Raw genomic sequence first — 22,784 nt, forward strand, 5'->3', positions numbered from 1 at the left:
ATCAAGGGTACCAGATCCACCTTGGCTGGTACGAATTTCCTTCCTTCCCACTGAAGGCTAAAGACATAAGGAGAGGGAACTCAGGAGATGAAGCCACTACCGACAGCCACAAAGTAGCCAACGTTGCTGCAAATGGTCTAGCATTAGCCTGATGCCTGCTCCAGCTGAGGCTGCATGTCTGGATGACATGTAGTTATAATGGCTGAGGTTTGGAGTGAATAGTGGAGTGCTGGCCTGGGGTGGAGATAAGGAAGAGAGAGATGGGAGGACAGACTCGCTCTAGGATTTTGTGTGTTCATTTTCCATTACTGCCTAAAGAATGGATGTGTAGAACTTCAGTTAGTGGCAGCTTGGAGAAAGTACCTTTCTGTGTTTCTCCTTTAATTGAAAGTAGTAGGATCAAAGTGCTTAGGGGGACAGAGGCCAGCAGGGATGGGAAAGAAGCTGTGATCTTACCAAGGGGATCAAATAAGCAGGGTTTTGCAGGTCTTGAGGCTGTGTATCATAGCAAGGGAGAACCATTTCATTTATTTTCCTTAAATGCCTTACAGTTCTTTGTCTCTATTCATCACATGAGCCAGCAATTAATTGTTTAAAGAAAAAGGCCAGCAACTGTTTAGTTTCTCTTATAATTAGGGTAACCATATAATTTATCCTTCAAGCTTTCTGTTGATACAATGAATACTTTTCACTGGGACAACAACCATAAAGTGGGTCTGTCCCAGACTGATTGGAATACATAATCATCCTACTTACAACCCATTTCAAAATCTTTTTAGTTCATGTAGCATAGTGGTTAAGGTACAGACTCTGGAGCCAGACCAAGTTCAAATCCCACTTCTACTGGCAACTAGCTGTGTGACCTTGACAAGTCACTTAGCTTCTCTGCAGTTCAGTGTCTTCAGCAGTGAAATGAGGCATAATGATTGTTCCTGCATCTGAGGGTTAAAGTACTAAGTGAGTTAGTATGCGGACAGGCACTTAGGACAATTCCTGGTAGATAGTGTAAGCTGAGTTCTTATTGTTCTTGTTATTTCAGACTCTCTAAGATAAGGAACCTAATCTTACAGAACTGACACCTGACTTCTTGCCCCATGCCCTGACATGGATTTACATTCAGCAAAGGTTTGCTGAGTGAATAAATGAGAAGAAAGAAGAAATGAATAAAGGAAGAAAGGAACACAATTTTTATCCTTTACTTTCATTTTTTTCTTGATTCTTTATTCCTTCACTATTTTTAGGTTACTTTGAAGCACAAGGACACTGAAAGCTACTCAAAAAATCGTTCAAATGCCTGTCCTAACCTAGTCTATACTATACCCTGGGATCCCTTGGTTTTGACATTTCCTGTCATCACCTGGCCTATAACCAACACTGGCCTGTTCTCACAGTCTGCTTTTCCATCTGCCTGACACCACCAAGCTCTTAGACCTTTCTCTAGAAACTTCCATCTTGTCCAATAAAATTAATTTTGTCAATTAGCACTATTTCTACCACCTCAACGAGGCTTATCAGCAATCCTTTTATTCGCACTCTACATATTCCCCTAAGATATCATCTTTCCCATCCCTTCAAGCTCACAACCCACTCAGCTACACCTCTCCCTCAAGAGTTGACCTGCTTTCTGCTTTATTGAGATGATACTCTCCAACATGAACTCCTTCAACTAGCACAACTAAATAATGTATAACCCCTCCTATTATCTTTTTGCCTGTCTCAGAGGGGAAAGTGCCTCCAACTCCTTTCCAGAGCTAATTCTTCTCTGTCTGCCTTGATCTAAATCCATCCCTCTTCCTTCCAGGGCTCTGTTCCATCAGTTATCCCACTCTGTTTTTTTTGTTTTGTTTTGTTTTTGTTTTTTTTTGTTTTGCGGTACGCGGGCCTCTCACTGTTGCGGCCTCTCCCGTCGCGGAGCACAGGCTCCGGACGCACAGGCCCAGTGGCCATGGTTCACAGGCCTAGCAGCTCCGCAGCATGTGGGATCTTCCTAGACCGGGGCACGAACCTGTGTCCCCTGCATCGGCAGGCAGACTCTCAACCACTGCGCCACCAGGGAAGCCCCCAACTCTGTTTTGATTTTTTACAATTCTCCCAAATCCTTGATTCCTTCCCTTTTATATATTAATATGCTCATGTATTTTTCTACCTTAAAACAGCAAGAACAACCAAAATCCTCTCCTTTTTCCTTCTATTCATTACCAAACCTGACAAAATAATCTCTACACATTAGCCTCTTTCACACCTTAGTCATTACTAAAGCCTTTTAAAATGACCTCTCATACCACTAATTTGAAATTGCCTTCTCTTAAGTTACTATTGACATTTTAACCCCTATATCCAGTGACTTATTCTGAGTCCTTGTCTTCCTCAGTCTCCATATAGCATTTTATGTTGCTGATCACCCTGGCTTTCATGAAATATGTTCCTTGGCTTCCTTGACTTGGGTTCATCTTGGTTACCCTCTTGCCTCTTTAATTTGTCTTGCCTCTTCTTTCTGCCAAAATAGAGGTGCTCCTCCAAAGTTCAACTCTTCTGTTGTGCTCTCTCGATTCCTTTGATGATCTCAACCATTTCCAAGCCCCTGACTATCTCCTCAGTGCAGATGGCCCCAAATCTATAACCCTAGCCCAATAAATCTCCCATGCTTCAAGTCTACATTTCTAGCATTCTGCTGGACTTCTTCATTTACTACAAGCTAGACTCTTCTTCTTGACACATACTCCCAAACCAATTCTGCCCTCTGGGTTTCCTGTCTCTGACAATAGCATCTTCATCCTCCCATCCCATCCCCCAGACTTCAAAGTTCAAATTACTTTTATGCATCCTTCACCTAATTAGTCTCCAGATTCCGTCAATTCTACCTCTGCCTCTCTCAAATCCATAGCTTGCTTTCCATAACCACTGCTGCTAGCCAGGATGCCACCTCTCATCTCACATATCACAACAGCCTGCTAACTGCTCCCATTTCTTCTGACTTATCCTGAATCTTCCACCACTCCCTTTCCTAATAATGTTTCATAGACTACAGGTAAAGGCACAAAGTCCTCCGTCTGGGCACTCTGATTTTCCCAGAAGTAGTTCCTACTGTTGGTCTTTACATACACTGCTCTCCAGCTGATCGAAACTTCACCTCTCAGAATAAGTTCCATACTTCCCACCTCTGAACCACATCTTCTTTCTTCTTGTATTAGTTTACTAGGGCTTCCATAACAAAACACCACAAAATGGGTGGTTTAAGACAACAGAAATGTATACGTTCATGGTACTGGAGGCTAGAAGTCTGAAATCAAGGTATCAGCAGAGCCGTGTTCTCTATGAAGGCTCTAGGGGAAGAATCCTTCCTTGCCTCTTCTAACTTCTGATGGTTGCTGGCAATCCTTCATATTCCTTTAGCTTGTAAATACTTCACTCCAATCTCTGCCTCCATCTTCATGTGGCCTCCTCCCCTACCCAGGAGAGGGTCCAAATTTCCCTACCCAATCTGTGTCCAACTTTTCTGCTTCTTATAAGGACACCAGTCATCAAATTAGGACCAGCTCTAATCCGGTTCAATCTCATCTTAACTTGATTACATCTGTAAACTCTCTTTCCAAATGAGGTCATACTCACAGCTTTTGGCGAATAGAATTTCAACATGCTTTCTGAGGAGACACAATTCAACCCATAACACTTCCGCTCAAGATGGATTTCTCCCTCCATCCAACTCCATCTGTCAAAATCCTTCTACTGCTTCAGAGTCTGGTTGATTTTCACCTCTGTCATCCAGTTGCTCATAATTCCCCCTCACTCCCTCCGTCAAAGTAACGTAGTATTTTTCCCCTTTTATAGCATAGCTATTTCTCCACATCTTCTCTCTGCTGCTAAATTCTAAACCTTTTAAAACATAGGACACATACATCGTTCATCTTTGTATCCCTCAAAATGCCTAGCAGAGGGCCTTTTGCTCATGAACTCACCTAGTTAAATCAAATTAAAATAAATTTCCTTCTAGATATGAAATTTTGACCATTCTCTATTTTTGCCACTTAAAGTAATTTTTCACTTATATCATTAAATCTAAATGTTGGCCAGGCACAAAGAATTTCTACCTAGACTTACTTTTGCACTGAAATGTTTCAACATTAATAACATCTCTTTTTTAAAAAAAACTCTATAAATTGTTTTCTATAGGTCATTTTTCTATGCATCGATTTCTTCCTCAGATTATTTTGAAGTTAATATTGCAGGTGCCCTGAATTCTGTTGGAATCTAATCATCTGACATTCAGAAGATATATCAGGGAGTGGTCCAGGGAGCCTGGATTGAACATTAGACCTCAGCCTTATAGGTAGTACATTGAGAATTGAACCAGCAGAGTCAAACACATGTTCCTTCTTGCCAAATTTTTATGTTTTAAATATGTAAATAATTCTTTATTGTAAGGTTAAAAAATATGTCTTGGGCTTCCCTGGTGGCGCAGTGGTTGAGAGTCCGCCTGCCGATGCAGGGGACACGGTTTTGTGCCCCGGTCCGGGAAGATCCCACATGCCGTGGAGCGGCTGGGCCCGTGAGCCATGGCCGCTGAGCCTGCGCGTCCGGAGCCTGTGCTCCGCAGCAGGAGAGGCCACAACAGTGAGAGGCCCGCGTACTGTAAAAAAAAAAAAAAAAAAATGTCATATTCCCAATCCCATATTAGTTTATTTTTGATTCCTGAAAATTTTAACTTGGAAAAAGATGGAGTAACTCATGAGTACTCATATCTTAATTAGAGTAGGTATGTATTCTAGTTTTTAATCTAGAGTTGCCAAATATATATTTGTGTGTGTGTGTGTCTGTATGTGCATGTATATGTATTCATGCAATGGCTGAAATCTGATTAATCCCCTAAATAGATTGAGCACATGCTCAGTGGGAGCATCCTGACCCTGGGCTTTTAGTCAAGGATATGGTTCTCTTTTTAATGCATATTTGGGACTGACAGACAGAATCACTAAGGATCAGCAGTCATGGGGAGAAAAGGAAAAACAAGTGAAATGGTAGACTGAAGTGGTGTTTAAGGGCCAGTTTCTCTGCATGTGCTTGCTCTGCAGAAAAGGTCCTAGGGGCTGTGGGGAAATAGGTGGCCTCGGGGCTGTAAGCTAATGCAGCACCGGCTGCTGTTTGCATAGCTGCACAGCCCTAGGAGAGACCTGGGAAAGCTAGCTTGAATTCCAATGAATATTTACAATTACACTTCTCCGGAGCCGAATGCAATCACAGTGCTCCAGTCTACAGGTTTTATGCATCAAAAGAAAATGAGAGGAGAGCAGCAAAAATGGAGTTGCCTTTGGAGAGATTTATAAACACAGATCTCAGCCCTTGTGGCAGAACTAAAATGCTATATTTCTGATAGGAGCAATTTATTCTTCGGGCACCCTCCTTGATACTGGGTTTTGAAATGAGAAAGTCTTCAGTAGATGGTTTTTAATTCTGAGCAAGGGAAACGTGTGGAAGGAATTGTATTACATAATTTTGATTTTGTTTTCTAACAGAAGACCCCAAAGGGGGTGAGAAAATCCCTAAGCCCATCACAAACTCCCTCTTCTTTCAGTGTGTGTTTTTATCCTGGTCTCGTAGATTGTCCTTTCTTCCCAGGGCAGCCCTGGGAAAAGTTTCCACCATTTTGTGTCCCCAGTTTAAAGCTTTTGGATATTGATTACCAGGAATGCATGCAATCCCCTCACTCGTTTTTTCTCATGAGCTGTTGATCCACACCAAAAATCTGGGGAAAACTGGATGGGAAAAATTAGTCAGAGCCTCTCGGACCCAATGAGGCAATTTTAATTATCAGAGGTGCCAGACTGGATGAAATTGAATGTTTTAAAAGGACGCTTATCAGAACCTGGTCTTGTGGTTCAGCTGACTAATCCCTTGGACTATCGAGATTTATATTGGATTATTTGCTAGCAGGTTGGGTTGCTGCACTAAGCAGAAGTCCTCTCTACTACCCATCCATACTTTTACCTACTTAGCCCATTTTTTCCCGTCAAGATACTACTGTCTCTCATCATTCACCTTCTTGCTGACCCCTTCTACCACTAATCCACACATCCTTTCACATATCTGTCTATCCACTTGCTTGTATATATACAAGCTTGAAGCTAAGGGAGAACAGTCATGTGCCTGTATTTGTATGACTAGCCATTGGTAAATCTGAGAAAGCATGTTTCCTTCTCAGATTATAATTCCTCAGATTCTTAGTTGGTTCTAGACACAGTGGAATTGCCAAACCACTGCGGGAAAAAAAGAAGTTTTAGGTTCCCATGGTGTCCATCAGCCTTCCCCTATTCTTTGTTGTAGATAAATCATATTTTGTCATTCATACATAAGTGCTATGCAAACACAGCTTCAGGGAACTCCTCCTTTCAACTAGATTGCTGCCTCTAAACTTTCCTTCAAAGAAATTCTGTAGCCACTATAGTCATCATTAGTAAGTCCCTACTGTATACAAAGCAGCATATGGTCAATGAATGTGCAGTACATGTGTAAATATTTGTTGTAAAAATCCATGAATCCAGAATAGGGAAATCTATAGAAACAGAAAGTAGATTAGTGGTTGCTTAGGGCTGGGGAGAATGCGGTGGGGTGGGAGGAAGTAGAGGAGTGATGGGTAAAGTGTACAAGGTTTCTCTTTGTGTTAATGAAAATATTTTTAAATTACCTGTGATGATGGTTGCACATATCTGTGCATATACTAAAAATCATTGAATTGTACACTTTAAATGAATAAATTTATGGTATATGAATTATTGCCCAATAAATCTGCTTACAAAAAAAGAAAAGCAATTTATAAGCCATACTAAAAAACTATTAACGCAGTACTCTATGACTGTACCCAATATTTTTAGATAAATAGTGTCATCCATTGTGTTGACTTTTCAGAAGTTTGGTTCCAACTGACTTTTAGCTATTTTTAATAGTCCAACCTACTGTTAAGTGGTGAACATTGGCCAACAATGTTAATATCCAGAATAATGGCCAGAGGTCATGAAAGAACTGCCCAGAGAAGAGTTCCCAACATTTTTACTTGCATCTGTGAAATAAATGGATTTTCTCTTTAAATGACTTCAGAAAGGGCAATACTCATTTGGAGATACAAATTCTGGTGTGTATGTTTTTTTAAAAAGTCATCCTTCACATATCTATGTATGTATTGGTATATACATATAATTGGGAATACGTAAAGTATACAGTGTTTGTGTGCACACGTGTGTGTATTTGTATGTTCAATCTTTGATTTGTAACAGGACAAGTAGAAGGAAATGGAAATAATTTTTTTTCTACTTATTCATTCAACAGACATTTATTAGGCTCCTAATATATGGCACAAAAATCATATGACAAATTGTTCAAGATAATCCCTTATCTGATTCCATGGGGATAATCCAGATTTTTTGTAAATTCCAGAATTTAGACCAGAGACCAAATAATACATCAGTGCTTAAGAACAAACTTTGTAAGATAACCAGCAGAGACTGGAGAAGTTCTTTGGCAAATATTTTTTAAAGCTCCTAAAAGTGCCTTTGACCAGGAGAATATCCAAAGGTGGTATAACTAATTGTCTTGGCAATAACTTATGTATGGTTTCCATTGACCTACAAAGAGGAATCCATCTTCAATTCTTCCATTAGTTTCAGGTCCTCCAACCCTAGGTACTATGTAACTTTTACCAAAATGCTTCCCGTTGGCCCTATTAACTGATGAAAACTGCATAATAATACAACAGGAGAGGATGTTGTAGGTATTGGTGGTACCTTTGAAATCCTGTCCACTGTGCTAATGATCTTTGGATAAAAGAAGTCACTTGTATATTTCTATAGAATTATTTTAAGTTTTTGTCATTTTTCCTTCTGCTAAAAATGTACTAAGTAAAGTCATAATAACTAGCTAACTAATTGCCTCCCCCACTGATGTTCAACTTCTATAGCAACTGGGTTTGAGTGGAAATTTAGCCAGAAAATGATTTCTGTGAACTCAAGTGAAACTAATGATACCACCACATAAGAGTAAAACTGCCACCATCGTATAAAAAAAGCGCAGAGCAGATTGATATCTAAGAGAGGCCCTTTCAACCCTGCAGGCAGTGGTGTTTTCAAAAGTTTGCAAGCCGACTATTTTATCTGGTATTGTTTGAATGTTCAGATGTCCCCCAAAAGGACAGCTACATATTTTTCTAACTTTGAAATAGACATTCAACGGAAATGGGAAATAATGAGATTTGCCTGTACATTTCTGCTAATATATCAGTTCTCATTAATGGTTCATACAACCAAGATTTAGTTCCTTGGTCAACTTGAATCTCCAACCCACCTTCCAAAACTATTAGTTTGTACTGGTAATATATGACTTTTATTATCGTGGGAAAAAATGTTATTTATATACAAAGCTATAATCTACTTGGATTCCTACCTCTGGGTAACTATTGGTCAGTCACACCACCCTTTTATGTTTATGAGTACATTTATAAAATACACAAAATGATACCCAGAGGAATAAAGGAACCAACATTTGTTGCAAACATACTACATGCCAACTGTTGTACTTCATATTTCATTGTAATCCTCAAAATAACTTTACAGTCAATGAGATTCCCATTTTATAGACAAGAAAATGGAAGTTCAGAGTCCTTCAGCCTGTGACCTTTGACAAACAGTGGTACAAGGCTTCAAACCCAAGTGGAAAGTCAAAATCTTTTAAAATGTTCAAGGTCCTACATGTACATACACACCCCTCCCCACCCCTTTTATCTCGGATCTCATTGTCTCGTCTCCTTCACTGTCCTCCAACCCTGCAAGCCTGTTCCCACCTCAAGGCCTTTTCACTGGCTGTTCTGCGGCCTAAAACCCCCTCCCCCTATATCTAAATGGCTCATCCCCTCACGTTCTCACGTCTTGACTCAAATGTTACCTAATAGGTGAGGTTTCTCCTGATCATCCTATTTAAAAACACCACCCACTCCCCAGTCACAATCTTTCTTACCCTGCTATTTTCTTTTCCTGTAGCGGTTTTCTACCCTCTAATGTTATCTTTATTGTTTGCTCCCCTCGCTAGAATGTATGCTCCACTAAGACATAGATTGTTGTCTGTGTTTTGATGCCTCCTCAGCAACCAGAGCTGTGCCTAACATATAGTGGGGGCTCATTACGTATTTGTTACAGTAAATGAGAGACCTGATGACCTCAAAGCCTGTGCTCCTTCCTCAAATGACCCCAGTAATGAGCGTCTGGGAATATTTTTAAATATTATTAGTCTAAATCTCTCTTTCTGCTCCCCAGTTTCTCCGTCTCATCAAATAATGAGGAACAAACCCTCCCCTCAACTACCTGGCTTGTGTTTATGTGACTGAGGAACGGGAGGGGCAAGACATTATTTCCCTCATAACATTGGGCCTTTCTGTTATATGTGGGGCTGTGGGAAGATGACCTGCGTTCTCTCTCTCTCTCTCTCTCTCTCTGTGTGTGTGTGTGTGTGTGTGTGTGTGTGTGTGTGTGTGTGTGTGTGTGTAAGGGCCGAGATTGTCATCTTTATAATTCATTCCCCCAGAAGGGGATTGATAACTCTCTCTGCTAGCTACCCCACAAGCTTGGTGAGTGTGCCATGGTGCTGGGCAAGCATGGAGACCAAACACCCAGAGGGAAGGAAAAGAGCTCTTTCCCCTCTGCCTGCTTGTAGCCTCCTAGGTCCGAAGAAGAGGTCTGTGCTCTGTTTGGCATTTGCAGTCTTGTTTTTGTTTGTTTTATAAATTTATTTATTTATTTATCTTTGGCTGCTTTGGGTCTTCATTGTTGCACACGGGCTTTCTCTAGTTGCAGCGAGTTGGGGCTACTCCATTGCAGTGCGCGGGCTTCTCACTGCGGTGGCTTCTCTTGTTGCGGAGCATGGGCTTTAGGCGCACGGGCCTCAGTAGTTGTGGCACGTGGGCTCAGTAGTTGTGGCTCGCGGGCTCCAGAGCACAGGCTCAGCAGTTGTGGAGCACGGGCTTAGTTGCTCCGCGGCATGTGGGATCTTCCCAGGCCAGGGCTCGAACCCGTGTCCCCTGCATCGGCAGGTGGACTCTCAACCACTGCGCCACCAGGGAAGCCTGGCATTTGCAGTCTTGAGGGATGAAAAATAAATCTGAGCTTGGATTACATTTCTAGTTGGTTAAAATTCAGAATTTCATAATGAACAGTCACAAGGCTTAATGGATTTTGTGCTCTGCTCTCACTGTTGGATATTTGTTGAAATTCAACATGGAACTAATTCATCTTTGAAAGCCATCTTAAACTTTCTAATAACCCCTAAACCTGTTGGAAGAAAGGCAATGACAGAAAACAAATTCTTATCATTTCATTGGTGTAGTTCTTTGTAGGCCTGAAATGCACTCACTTTTTTCAGTTTACTAAAAATATATATATTTTGGCTGACTTGATATATAATAAGGGAAAATAGGTGGCTATAAAACCTTGGAAATGGTTAAATAAAAAAACTTTTTTTTTTAATGTACAAGCTATCTCCTTCCAGACTTTTTTTCAATGTGTGTGTGTGTGTGTGTGTGTGTGTGTGTGTGTGTGTGTGTGTGTGTGATTATATACTAGAAGGAAATTTAGTAAGTTGTTATTTCTGAATTGTAAGATTCAGGGTGATCTTTATTTTTTTTATATGTCTGCATATTTTTCAAATTTTTTACCATAAAGTTGTATTGTATTTATAACCACAAGAGCAATTAATTTTATTAGTCATGTTTAGAAATTTTACATCATTTTCTTTGAAGATCTACAGAAGGTATTCCCTATATTCATTGTGTTGCTTTGAATCTATTTGCACTTTCTTAAGCCCTGCCGTGACACTAAAAGCAACAAAAATGTTTTACTAATTAAAAGACACTTTAATATTTTTTTCACGCTTAAAAGGCATTTTAAAAACCATGAAACCATTTATTCAGTGGGCTTTTTTTCTTCTGGAACTAATGAAAGCACACACTCACATACAATATGTATATATTTTTTTAACTTTGGAGAATGGATCCATAGAAAATGGTGCCCCCCATCTCCCACCTCCCTACACATTCATCTACTTCAAAATTTTTTAATTTCTTAATATATTTACAAAGGTCCTGGGGTCATATCTAAACTACTTATCTCGTCAACTTACAGATGAAGAAAACAAAGACCCAGCTGGGAGATGCTGAAGTGGAGGCGCCTCCTTTTGAGCCCAGGCTTTCAGAGAGGTAAACCACATACCTAATCCTTCCTAACAGATTCCAGAAAGAACACAGATGAAACTTCGCTTGATCTTTTTTTTTCTTACACATATTTAATACTTTGAGAGCTTATAACCAAAAAGCAGTATTTAAAGAAACAGCACAGGTCACTTTTATTATATACAGCACAGTTAGCAAGATACTACCTTGAGTAGCTGTTTAAAGGGATCACACTTCAAAAGGTAATTGACCTAAATTCTCCTTCCTCCTCTGCACTCCAGTGAGTCTTGCCCATGTGCAGCCCTCCCATGCATCTCACACATGCAAGAGATACAGTAGGGTCCTGGGAAGCATGAGAATCTAGGCCACTGTGATTAAAACTAATTCAAACATTATTTTAATGCCTGTGTTTAGTTTGCTAAGAATTTTCAACTTCAGTGGGCGCCTAAGGGCTGACAGCTCCACTCTGGAATGAATCAGAAGTTGATTTATAGAGAAGAACACTTTAAAGTGATTACACCTGCTCTGGTCCCATCTGGTTGGGGGATGATGAAATGGAGTTCTATGTCTCTGCTTTCAAAGTGTTTGTAATGATCTGATCATAAGCAACATTACAAAACACACATATCTGACAGACGAAACTGTACCAGGAGCAGCCTAATGTTACCTAATTTCTTTTATTAATCCCACAAAGAACACTAGTGCAAGAACTCTTAGGGGGCGGGGGGGGGGCATATGGTCACAAATTCAGTCACATTATTTGGTGATGTTCGCATTCCAAGGTCGTTTCATTGCTCTGCCCCCCATGTTGCATTTTAGCTTGTAAATTATCTGCTAGTAATAGTCTTAGGATAAGTGTGTAACTGGTTAATGTTTTTTACGACCTACGGGAACACCAGTTTAAAGTTTTAAATATCCAACATATTAACTGGTTGTAGAAATCCTATCAGCATCAACTAACCACTGTTCCAGACATTTTTGGAACAAAATGGAATCAACAAACATCTTTGGTACGTGATCTTTCTGGAGTGTTCTTGTGGCTTTCTCCCATTATTTTGGAAAATAATGTTGTTGCTATCATTTCAGAACACTTACAGAAGCAGACTTGGCATTGAAGTTCTGACTCATTTATAAAGCCATATGTTACAAATCACAGCTTTCTGTTTGGTACAAGGTGGATTACAGCAGATGTTAAGTTGGAAGATTTTTGTATTACCTGAGGTTGTCTGCTAGCAAAGAAAGACATGGGGACAAATTTCTAACTAATATTCATATTTCTTATATGTGTCATTGTATTAGCAAGTATCCTCATTGTGTGTTCCTCAAACAAAACCATAGCCATCGCCCTTTAAATTATAAAATTAAACAGGATTTAAAAAGAGATATACACTAAGCCTTTGTTAAATAAAGAATGAAGAAGGCAAAAAAAAAAAAGATGAGATAGGGAAATGGCTGGGGGAAGGAAACAAAATCAAGCTCCTTCGAGCCTAATATTATATGAATATGAGCAAAAACCCATAAGAAGTCACTTAACAATGAGGTCAAGAATGCTGAATAATTTAACATACCCTTGGATCTTGATTTGTGACTGTCCAAAACTAATATTTCACAAGCCACATTGCACCTTGTCACAGAGTCCTATTTCTCCCTCAAGATAATGCCCAAGTATTAATGGACCCAATTTGGTGGAAATCACCTAATTGGCTGCAGTCACTTCAGCTGGAACGTGACATTTTGGATTGTTCTGTAGTCACAAGGATAAGTTAGAAGCTTGAGCAGCAGAATTGCTCTTCGTGATAATTGTAGCAGAAGCTTGTGTTATCACCGAAGCTTATTATTTTGCAAGTTGTACACTCAGCTTTTTGTAAAAATTGTACAGTAAGGAAAAATCCCTGAGGATGCTTCTTTTCTCTCCTGGTTCTTCTAACACCCCCAGAGGAGGATGACCAAACAAAATGCTATGTGATTGTGTTTAAGTGCACTTAACAACATACCACTTGATAAAATATCTTAGTACCATGAATTAAACAGTTCCTTAATTCTCTGTATTCTTTAGGTTTTGTGCTTATTCAGCTAACCAAATTACTGCTAGTGAATGACATCAATAAGGGCACTCTTTGTGTCTTAGGGAAATTGTGTACCTACCTCTCCATCGGACAGGTAAATGAGGAGTAAGAAGTCTGCTTCTTGCTAGCACTGTCATTGGCTTCCATTTTGTGCATAAGCATTGTGACTGTGAAAACAGTAAGCTTATTCCTGCACAGGTGAGGGCACCAAACAGTGGACATGTTTCTCTGATTAGTTTTTCTATAATGCTTTATAGTTTCAGGAGGACATATCTTCCCTCCTCCCTCTCTTCCTTCCTTCCTTCTGTATTCATTGAGTAAATAAGATGATCCGGGCCCTGTGTTGGGCACTGAAGATACAAAGATAAATGAAACATAGTCTCTGTCCTCAAGGAGCTCCCTGGTTAATAAGGGGAGAAAGAAGAATAACCAATTACTTATAATTCTGTGCAATGAGTGCTCTAACTATATGTACTACAGAAAATGCTAAGAAGTCAGGAAGCCTTACAGAGAAGGTAATTCTGGGGCCAGAAAGATGAACAGATTTTTTTCAGTTGGAGAGTGGGGAGTGATGAGAGGGGATTGGTGAAATGATTGCCTCAGGCAGAAGGGACAGCAGGTGTTAAGGACATCAAGATGTGGAATATGTGGCAGGCGAGACCACATCAGAAAGGGATCATATGTGCCTTTGTGAAATAATAGAATATATGTATTCTATTATTTATTATAGAATTTATTATTTCATATATATATATATATATATATATATATGAAATATAGATAGATAGATAGGTAGATAGATCTGCCCCCAGTTCCGCTCCTAAATCCCTTGAAATTTCCTGGGTGATAGGAGTGTCTTTTATTCTAATGAGGTGACTCTTCGTGGGCTCATGGGTACCTTCAGGATGGGGGTTGGTCACCAGAAAGACTAAGCGGTGATTAGCAGCTTGGAACTTTTGGCCCCAGCCCCCATCCTCCAGGAAGGAGAGAGAGGCTGGAGATTGAGTTAATGATTGATCATGTATTATGTGATGAAGCCTCCATGAAAATCCCAAAAGTATGGGGTTCAAAGAGCTTCCGGGTCAGTGAACACATCTGTGTGCTGGGAAGATGGTGTATCCCAACTCCATGGGAACAGAAGCTCCTGTGCTCTGGGTCCCTTCCAGATCTCACCCTATGTATCTGTTCATCTGGTTGTTCATCTGTATTCGTCATCATATCCTTTATTATATAATAAACTAGTAAACGTGAGTTCTATGAGCTGTTCTAGCAACAGCTAGAACACATCTAGTGTCAGAAGGGTTTGAGAAGTGTTGTGAGTACAAGTAAAGGAAGACAGAAGAGTTTTCCTAGACAGTCTTGTCCAGGTGTCTAGACAAGTCAGCAAGCTTCTTTGAGCTTAGGAGATACACAGAGCCTATTTAACACTTCTCCATGCAGCAGTAATTGGACATTAATGCTATTAATGGGCTTTTAGCAACAGTCCATTACATATAGGGTTATATATTTTTCCTAGGCACTGGGTGCTATTAGCCAATGAAAGCTAATGTGACAACTGTAGCCTCCTCTATCAACCAATGAGCATCAGCGTATCACTCTGCAAACAGTCTTACCCAATGAGCGTTCTACCACACTGCCGGAGTTGAGTGTCTTTTGCAATGCTGATGTTTATTCTGCCATGATCTCTCTTTTTGCAATTTATTTTTGCTCTGAGAAGCAGTTTTGATCCATGTGGCTAACAAAAGGTGTGCAAGTGCTGGTGCTGGAGCAAAGAAATAAAGAGTATCATGCTGGGTGTTCAAATACAAGTGCAATAGCAGCTGCTCAAGTGAATTTCAAGGAAATGGTTGGAGAGAGAGAGTAACAATCAGCAGACAATTAGAGACCCTCGGCAGTCTGACTTTGGGAAGGGCACCATATAGAGCAGGGCATCTTGGGAAGGCTGCGCAAAACCTGGCTGCAGGGGCCTTGTGACCTCAGGGAAACTGGAGGGAACAAAATGGCCATTGTCAGCCATTGCCATGATATTCGGAACACCTCTTTTGTAGGGTCTACACTTTCATGACCTTGTGCAGTACTAATTCAGGTGGTACACCCCTTTCCTGAAATGAGTGCACCCCTGTGCAAAAAAGAGTAAATGGGGAATTCATGGCTTATTAAGGTGTACCTCTGGGGCCAGGCCATCTGGATTTCAAACTGAGCTCCACCAATGACCAGCTGTATCATCTTGGATATTGAACCTCACTGACCTCAGTTTCCCTATCTGTAAAATGGGAGTAACAACACTACCTACCAAACGAGGTTATTGTGAAAATAGAATAGTACTTGTAAAGTGCTTAGAATAGTGCCTGGCACATATTAAATGCTTGAAAATATTAACTATTATTATTACTGCTGTTATTGTTATTTAGTTTTCTGTCTGTAAAATGCAGAAAATTGACTAGATCCCTGAGGTGTCTCCCAGTTCTAACATTACCTGAATTTGCCAATCCCTTTCATCCTAGGAAAAAAACTGTCAACTCAGAGGTTTTGACTGCCCCCATCAAGGTCATATGGGGAGTAAAAAGTAAGATGCAAAACCAGAATTGGAACCCAGGTCGGCCAGCCCCTAATCATGTGCCTTTGTGCCCCTTGATGTACCAAAAGCTAACCAGAGTGTTACCCACAGGGGCCAGAGGGGCCCCTCACTCTTTAACTTCCCCTTCCCAAGGAGTCACAGAAACTCAGCCACTCATTTGTTTTTGTTTTTTAACCCTTTCCATTCCTCTGCAAATCAAGATGGGAAGTGGCAAGCCTGGGGAGCAAAAGGGAATTTGTTGCCTTGGAAGATATACAACTAATGTTAGAATATTCCTCCCAGCATTTACAGCTCAAGCCCCTGCTGTTGGTCCCAGTGCCATTAGGAGATTGATCATCCTTGCAGGGCAAGTAGTCCACTTTGCATCCAATGCTACAGTCAGTTTGCAGAAAAGACAGATCTTTGGATTTGGTCCTTTGTTTTAACTACCCTTTGCTTTTGTTTTATGTGGCTAGAATCCTAGCCATACTTGTTCCCCTTCTGCCACAATTATGGCCATTCTGCTCAGTAAAGACAGAGGAGAACAGGGAGAGAGATGAAGGGGGACATACTTACAGCAAACTGACCTATCCTCTAGTGTCAGTCTTGGTAAATTTTGCTTTTTTTTTCCTACACTTATGAAGCCTACTTACGTGTAGAAGAGACTCTTGGCTCTCACTCCTGGGAATGAAGCTTTCCTCCTTTTTTTTTTTTTTTTTTTTTTTTGCGGTACGCGGGTCTCTCACTGCTGTGGCCTCTCCCGTTGCGGAGCACAGGCTTGGGACGCGCAGGCTCAGCGGCCATGGCTCACGGGCCCAGCCGCTCCGCGGCACGTGGGATCTTCCCGGCCCGGGGCACGAACCCGTGTCCCCTGCATCGGCAGGCGGACTCTCAACCACTGCGCCAACAGGGAAGCCCTCCTCTTTTGTTTATTCTCTCTATTTTTCCTTGTCTCTGTCCACTTAAATATTAGAATAATCATTACCCTTTTAACAGCTAAAATATCTGGGCAGATTTTTTAAATAAGTATTTTTCGTTTGCCTGAACTGATTTTATCAGAGGAGGTTAATGTGATCATTTTAATTTGCAAAATTTCTTCCTCTTTTTGCTTCTTCCACACTGGATTCTGAGCACACATTTAATAATTTGTGATGGTTTGTATTTCAGCATCAGCTGGATATGCAGAATAGGCTCTTAACAGTCTCAGAATTTGATTATGACCAAGGAACCACTATTCTATAAACACTGAAAATTGGAAATTATCTCTAGAGCTGCTTGTTAACGAAGTCGAAGGCTAACCTTTAGGGCTCATTAAAATTCCACTGATGAAAACTCTCTCACATGTCTCTCTTTCATGAATCCATCCCTGTTACGAGTGCTGGTATGTGGAAATTGGTTTGGGTCCTCCCCTTTTGCCCTCCCCTTTAATCTCTTGGTCAGGTTTAGATTGAGGTTTTTAAAGCTTATAGGTTTCTCTTTCTCCCTATTCAAAGTATGTGTTGTGAATCCAAACAAATTCAAATGGGTCTCAGCATGTGTCACTGTTTCTAAACCCCTCTGACCAGGCAGTCCTGCTGAATCTGCCTTCCTCCATAGGGAAAGGAATGAAGTCACCTAAGGGTAATTAAGAGGGGGAAAAGAAGGATATGTTTTCTGTACCTGACAGTAGAAATAAAGTATACAGGCAGGGGAGATAATGACAAACCTCCAAGTAGAGTGTACGAGTGGTGGAATGCAATGAGTTGTTTTAATGAATTTATTTTTTAAATGACAGTCGGTTAAAATACAGATTCTTATCAAGAGATCCCTGCACGGTGACAGCAGCCACTGTCCTGTCCTGCTGATGAATAAGACCTTCTAAATCATCCCAAAGTGCTGTAGCATCCATGTGCAAAAGAGCATTTGAATTCACTTGGTACATCTCTGTAAAGGAAGGATGCCATTGATGGCATATAGCATCACTATGAGTATTGCTAAACAGATGGAAAATAATTGTGTATGGAATTTGTGTTTTAATCGCATTAATGTATTTGGCAGGGAGATCCACCTAAGTACACAATTCAAAGCCTGCCTTTGATCTGGGCCCCTTAGGGGCATTTTCCATGACTGATAAACTGCTCCTCTGAGTTCATAGGCAAATGATAAAAAGAAAAAAGAAGAAGAAGAAAGCCAGGCACCAGCCTCCCATTTGAGCATTTTGTCTCCTTGGAGAATCAGACAAGCTAGCCAGGCTTGCAGTCATGCTGACGACTCAGCACACATCTCACCCAGTTATACACCCATACAGGGCTCAGTATGAATGCCCTCATCTCTCACCTCCCCCTTCTCCAGTTCCCTCCTCTCCCTTGCACACAAACGCACACACATGCTTGATGCAAAGAATACATGTGCTCTGTATTTTCAAAGATTCCTATTGCCTTTTGTATGAGCCAGTTTAGATGCTTATAAAGTATTTATCAATAATAGCCCTTTTACGCGTTTTCCCCCCTTACCCGTCACACATTTCTTGGTTAGCACTATAATGTGACATGATAGAAATCAAAAGCTTTCCTTTTAATGAAAATGAACGTTCTAATTATGAAATATTTTGTCTTCTAAATATTCAGCAGTAAATTAGGCTGAGTGCAGCCATAGGCAAAACCAAACCCTGTTATCTTGTCAATCTCCCTCTTACCAAGCCCCCCAAAACAGAATCTAGTGTCGAAAATTTCATAGCTACTGAAAGAAAAGGTTCTATGGATTCCCATTTCGGAAGTACAATCCCCATCTTTCATCCTCTTGAGGAAGTTGATCAGATACTTCCCTCCCTTTAGAATAAAGAGATCTGAGGAGGTTTTAAATTCTTAGATGGATTTTTTTGTTTGTTTGTTTGGTGGATTTTTCCCTCTCATTCTTTCTCCTCTACAGAACACAACTAGTAAATGATTGGATCTTTGACAGAACAAAGGTATTTTTGATGGGCTCTGTAATCTAGTGCGCTAATGCGCCCAGTCCCCTCATTGTCTTGCTGTCTGATCCCATCCCTTCTGCCAGACAGTCACTGCAGGATGAGTCACTTTTAATGTCTGATAATCAAGGTGAATTTTCAAAAAGCTGCCATTTTGGAATTATGCACTATATCACAGTGTCAGGGACAAGAGGAGGAGGAAGGGTGAAGGAAAGGCTAAGATAGACACCTACTGCCCATTCGGAGAACTGCAGGACACAGCCAGCACTGTGCCAGACAAGATGTGTCTGGAGGGTCTAAGTCGATCAAGGCATCCATAATGAGGAGACTATGTTAATTATAAATTAAAAATAACTTCTACGATAATGAAGATTATATGCACAGGAGAAAAACACCTTAGTTAAAACAGACCGGAGGGATGGAATTAAGCAGCAGCCATTTGGGGGTATGGATTCTGTGGACCAATATAATGTGGTCCATTAAATAACCTAATACAAACTTACATTGGAAAAAGAATAGAAGTGAATTGTGGCTGTCTCCGTGGATGCTGTATTGTCTGCCATCCTTATTTAAAGCAACATCAGCTGAGGGAGTTTACCTAACAGATGAATACAGCCTCCCTTCAACTAGGGAGACAGGATATTTCTGGAATCACTTAAAGGACTGAAACCTTTCTTCCCCCATGAAATGTCAAGGGAGATATCGGAAACCCCCGGTAAACAAAAGCCAATCAAATATTCTTGCAAGACTTGGACTATTCAAATATATGTTGGTCATTGTCTTCTCTAAGGTAATTAACTAAACCCATTGTTACGTTTTGTGGCTCTGGATTTTTTTTCATTGTTGGCATTGTATTAAATGGTAGGGTAGTTGAAGGAAAATGATATGAGAATAGCTTGCTACTTCTGTTGGTTATTCAGATAAGTGAACACCTATAAATAGAACTAGGATGTTTTGACTAGGGAAATGCTGTCCTCATTACAGCTGGGAGATGCTGGGGCGATTTAAAGCTGAAGCTTCAAAGCCTGGTCCTGCTTTATAAAAGCACGAAGGTTTTCATGGCTGTTTCAGTGGCCATCAGAATCTGCAGGTGCTTCATCTGTCCTGGAGGAGGGAGGGAATGACATTTCTGAGAATGCTATTTTGTAACCATGATGAATGCTTACATATTTCCTCTGACAGAGGTATTTAAATACCTGCATATCTTCTTCAACACAAGTTATATTTAGATTTTTATACCTTGTTATTCTCTACCAAAGTTAACTAGTCCATTCTCTCCGCACTCTCCACTCCCACCTTCACCACTATTATACACACGCGTATACACACACACACACACACACACAATACTTAACAGCTGCAAAATAAGCAGAGAAAAGGAAATATTTTACTACCGTACTACTGTTCTCATGTATATAAAAGAAGATTAGACATATGGAGAATATTTGAGATGGAAATCACCCCTTGAAGATCTTTTGGTACAACCCTAATTCTACTAAAACAATAGAGAAATGACTTGTCCTAGGACACTCACCCAGAGGGTGGCAGATGCCAGGCTAGCATCCAGGTGTCCAGCTAGCCGGCTGGCATGCTTTTCATGGCAGCATGCTCTCTTCCCATTAAAAGAATCAGGTTCCTGCAGCTTGGCTAAACAGTGATTAATGCACAGATGTCACAATGAAAAAAAGAAAAACCTGAGGAAGAGATAAGAATCATATACATTTTCAACCATGATACATAGGAATAAAATGGAGAATGGTATAAAATGAAGAAAAGCAAAATATTAATAGAACATCTATCTAACAAAACGATCTGCCTAGTCAGGAATTCTATTAGAAGGCAGAACTGTCCTTTGAGGGAAATAGTAGAGACATTTGGAACTAGCCAAGAAAGCAAATGCTGCTTGCAAAAGTCACACTGCTTTATTTCTCTCTGTTTTCATCTGAAATATTAGAATAATTCAGTCATATATGAGCATGGATTCTAACTGTAGTCATTGAGATTCTGCCTAGGCTCTGTAAATTAGTGACACAGCTGGAACTAGGACTAAACCAGCATTTCCTTCTCTGCTAGAATTTAGATCCTTAGAGGATACAATCCTGCCTTGCTCTCTGAGAAAAGGTCTACCTGATATGACCTGATAGGTATTTTTGCAGCTATAATTTCCTTTTTGTTATATTCTGTCTCTTGCTAGACTAATCTCTGTCTGAAACGTTCTGCACATTTTTATTAAAATATCTCCCTGGTGCATGAGGACCCTGAGGTCCTAAGCATGAAACCCTTGCATCCTCGAGTACATCCCCTATTTTAGTGTGAAACCTGATGGATTTTCTTCACAAACACAGTGACAACAAGGACATTCTTGGAGGCACTAGATAATATAATGATAAATCAGACATTATTATAAACCAGAACAGGTCCTCCCAAATATCTCTGCTTTTCCTTTAAAAGGACCTCAAGAAAGGCTGCACTAAGAATTTAAAAGGAGAGAGAAAATTTATATCAATTGAGAATGTGTTTTAGCGTGATAGAGAATCTTTGGTAGCTAAAGGGAGGATCAAAATGTCAGGTATTGTGTTAAAAATGTTAACAAATAAGATGGAGGATGGTAATATGATGGTCAACAGACAATGAAAGTGTTTTAAAAAAAACAAACTGTGATTCCTTCAAGTATCAAAACAAGTGGGCTTTCCTAGTCTCTCTGATCCTACTTTTTGCTTCTGGGGGAGAAAAAATTGAAGAACATACATCTGGCTGGTGGGGTAAACACAGAAACATGCTGTGTATGTTTGCTCTGGACACCTATCAGGAGTATTAAAGGGACTTCTGTGTCAATGTCTTGTTAGGAATAGGGAACATTTGGGGCTGAATAATCCTTTGTTGGGGGTAGCGAGTAGAGGCAAGAAGGGAGCTGTCTTGTGTGTTTTATGTTTAGCACCACCCCTGGCCTATACCCACTAGAGGCCAGTAACACCCACCCACCCCCACCCCCAGTTCTGACAGCTAAAATGTCTTCAGACATTGCCAAATGTCCGTTGCTTGAAAACCACTGGAGTAGAGGGAATGGTTCTCATTTTGGAAAATAGGCTCAGTTGTCCAATGTTTTGGAGACAGTCTACTTATACATTAAGGCCCATGTTTCTGACGATATGTTCAAAACAGAGCAGTCACCTCATGGTCCCTGATGTTGCCCATGGATTGACTGATGGTTGGTTCTCCCACAGAACTCAGAGCTCAAGATACCTCTAGTCAGGGGCTTCCCTGGTGGCGCAGTGGTTGAGAGTCCGCCTGCCAATGCAGGGGACACGGGTTCGTGCCCCGGTCCGGGAAGATCCCACATGCTACGGAGAGGCTGGGCCCATGAGCCATGGACGCTGAGCCTGCGCATCCGGAGCCCGTGCTCCACAACGGGAGAGGCCACAACAGTGAGAGGCCCACGTACCACAAAAATAATAATAATAATAAAAGATACCTCTAGTCAAATCTAGAGGGATGCGTGTCTCCAAAAAATTGAGCAATTGGTTATTGACGTATAGAGTTGACAAGAATCAAATAGGTACAAAGCCAACTACGTTTTTGAAAGAGATATGATGTCAAAAAAATTTTTTGAAAGTAATCAAAGACCTGAATAAATGGTCATGGATTGGAAGATTTTTTTTTCCACGTCTTTATTGGAGTATAACTGCTTTACAATGGTGTGTTAGTTTCTGCTTTAGGATTGGAAGATTTCATTTAACACTGCAACACTTCCCAAAAAGCCACCACCATATTTTTTTTTCATAAATTTACTTATTTATTTTTGGCTGCGTTGGGTCTTCATTGCTGCACCACAGGCTTTCTCTAGTTGTGGTGAGCGGGGGCTACTCATCGCGGTGCGCAGGCTTCTCATTGTGGTGGCTTCTCTTGTTGTGGAGCACAGGCTCTAGGCGTGTGGGCTTCAGTAGTTGTGGCACGCAGGCTCAGTAGTAGTGGCTTGTGGGCTCTAGAATGCAGGCTCAGTAGTTGTGGCACATG

This window comes from Delphinus delphis, chromosome 20 (assembly GCF_949987515.2).
Source record: "Delphinus delphis chromosome 20, mDelDel1.2, whole genome shotgun sequence".
NCBI lineage: Eukaryota > Metazoa > Chordata > Mammalia > Artiodactyla > Delphinidae > Delphinus > Delphinus delphis.